Genomic DNA, 3,209 nt, shown 5'->3' on the forward strand with positions numbered 1-3,209 from the left:
TTAGCAAAAAAATCATAGTCCTTAACGTTAAGGAGCTTTATGATAAAGAAGAGAATATAGACGCTGAGTGCAAAGCCTAGACTCATGAAATAAGGAGCTTTGTTTAGCTTTTCTCTGCAGATGGCCTCTCCTCCTACCTCTCATACAACATGAGGCTATTAGGCCCCCCTCACCTTTTCTTCCCACTGTTTGTCTGTCAGTTTGTCATACTGTGGTGGCTTGCATGTTGCAATGATGCTGGAAGCTATGCCAGCAGGGTCACCCATAGTGGACAGGTCTCAGTGGAGCTTCCAAGCTAAGACAGATGAGGAAGAAAGGCCTGGTGGTCTACTTCTGAAAATCAGCCAACGAAAACCCTATGGATTACAACAGAATATTGTCTGATATAGTGCTGGAAGATGAGCTCCCTAGGTTCGAAGACACTCAAAATACACGGCGGCTGTAACAGCATACTTGAGCATACCAATGATCATGAAGATGGCGAAGGACCAGGAAATGTTTTGTTTTCTTGTACGTGGGGTTGCCACGAGTCAGAGCTGACCTGATGGCAACTAACAACAACAGCATCTTCTCTAATCTGAGACATAGCTGTCTTTCTTCTGTTCAGAGTTAGAGCCTCTACCTGCATTCTTGCCCTATCTCCAGGACATTGCTTTTCCAGCACTGCTCTCTCCGGAACGTTCTGTCTGCTTTCCTGCTTTCTACCCTAAATTCATTTCCAAGGGTTGGGAACAGGAGATGTAGACATTCAAGGAAAATTTAATGCCTACAGAGTGAGACTTGGTGAAGTGACTTGAGGCTCTGGGGGCACTATCCTATGCACAAGCCCCGTGTGTTTGTTATGTGTGAGGTTTGGCAGTAGCTTATAATGTTCAACATAGCTGCTTCCTTAGCTGTGCAGCTGCTGTTTATTGCTACAGCCCAGGAAAGAAGATTTAAGTCTTAGGCCACACGAGATTCTGCCCTGGGTGACTGCAGCTTATGGTAGCTTTGCCCTGGCAAATGGCATTTGTACTTGTAGTCTCCTGGGCTTAAGCAGGTGAGAACCTCAGTAAAGGTGTGGGCCATGGACTTCAGCAAATGAGACCTGAGAGAGCATCTTAGCCAAATGGTCAATGGCAGAGCCTTGACCTCTCATGAAAAAAAACCAGCTGAAGGCTTAGAACATGTGAAGCTGAGGAAAGACAGTGAATTGAGGAGCAGAGGCAGCGGTCAGGGTTCCTGGTGATACACAGTAGTGCCAATTCAGGAACCTCAGCTGAATCCAATGTAGGATGAGGAGAAATTTCCCTAAGAGACACTTCCGTAGGCCTCTGCAATTCTCTAGCAAAAAGCAGGGCCAGTGACCATTATGGTGCAGGCTTGAAGTTGTCTGTTCACAAGGTACTGTGGAACTGGTTTCACAGGACAGGACTCGCACTCTGTTAGCACCGGGTGGCAGAGCCAGAGGATTCATAGGGGACATGGAAATAATAGGTTCTGAAAAGTTTGGATGGGAGAGAAAGGCAACTCAAGGCCTGGTTAGTGAGCCTGCCACCACTGCAAATTTACAAGACTTGCAGGAAGGCTGAACTGTCTCAAATAACCACTTTCTGAAGGAGGGCATAGTTTGCACAGGTAAAAGTCTCCATCCCTCTGGGTATGGTATACACAGTGCTATAACTGAACTCTGGGTAGGTTCTGTCTCACTGTTGAATTAAGAGCACGTCATGGATTCTGGATGACTGACATAGACGGTTAGCATTTGGTGAACCTAAAACCTTATTCAACCTCCTCTTAAACACCACTGAGTCCTGCGGTAGTCTTTGACAATACTAAGTCCTGGTTCAGGGAACATAATTTTGGTTAGGATTTTGCTAGGTGCTGGGAGCATTCATTGTCTTGTTTTCTTATTTTGGTGAGTGTTGTGGGATCAATGTTATAAAAATCTTATGTGTACTACTAGCTCTTTAGCTGCTATAAAAGTGTGGCTCATGAGCAATTTGGCTTTGAACTAATCCCACTTCTCAGGTCCTGAAGGAACCATACTCATTCTGTTGAGACATAGTTGCTCAAGGAACCCCAACTCTACTCAGGCCTTGAGAACAGCTCTGATGGAGTCTTCAGATATGGCATTGGAGGAATGAATGCTGGACTTTAACTTCTTTGAACTTCAGTTCACATAATTTGATTTTACATTTTAATTCTTTTGGACTTTAATCTTGCGAAGTGATTTTTTTTTCCCACTACCCCCAGCACCTGGTAACCTCTAATCTACTTTCTATTTCAATATACTTGCCTATTCTGGATATTTCATATAAATGGGGTCATACAATGTTTGTTTCTTGGTGTCTGGCTTATTTCTCACTCTACACCATGTTGCCAAGGTTCATCCACGTTGTGATGTTCATCAGGACTTCATTTATCTTTATGGCTGAGTAGTATTCCATGGTATGGATGGACCACATTTGTTTATCCATCATCAGTCCATGGACACTTGGGTTTTCTCCACCTTTTGGCTATTGTGAGTCACGCAGCTGGGTGCTTCTTGTGAACCTATAACATCAAGCATGAAAGGGCCTGTGGAGATTATCTAGCTCTGTGGGTCCAAAACTTGGTCCATCCCAGGAGTCACTTGGAAGTTTTTTAGATATGCAGATTCCCAGGCCACTCAAACGGTTCGGGTTCAGTAGGTCTGGTCCAGGGCATCTGAATTTTCAAAGTTGCCCAGGTGGTTCTGATGATCAGCCAGGTGGGTTCGCAGGCACTGTAGTTCAAGTCCCTGGTTCTCGAAGAGTGGTCCTTGGGCACCTGGAGGCTCACCAAATGTACAAATTCCCAGGGTCTCCCACGGACCTCTTGGATCGGAAGCCCTGTGGCCAGGCCCAGCATGCTGCTGAACCAGCCCTCAGGAAATTATAATGCACACAAAGGTTTGAGAACCGAATCCAGTGTTGCCCCTCGTCTCACAGTTAAGGAAGCTGAGTCAGAGGGCAGGGACCTGTCTGGGTTAATTGGAAGAGGCTGGCCTGGGAGGCCTGCTCATCCATCAGCTGTGCTCTGGGGCTTTCAGGGAAGAACACTGATGGCCACTGTCTTGGGAAAACTCCGCAGCTGCATCTGTGAAAATGAGGCCTTCATCTGCTGGAGAATAATGGGTGATCGAGTACAGACTGACAGAAACCGGATGCTGTGGAGCCTGTTCTGACTCATGGCAACCCCGTGCGTGC

The sequence above is a fragment of the Trichechus manatus genome, unplaced genomic scaffold, assembly GCF_000243295.1.
Source record: "Trichechus manatus latirostris isolate Lorelei unplaced genomic scaffold, TriManLat1.0 scaffold00020, whole genome shotgun sequence".
Classification (NCBI taxonomy): Eukaryota; Metazoa; Chordata; class Mammalia; order Sirenia; family Trichechidae; genus Trichechus; species Trichechus manatus.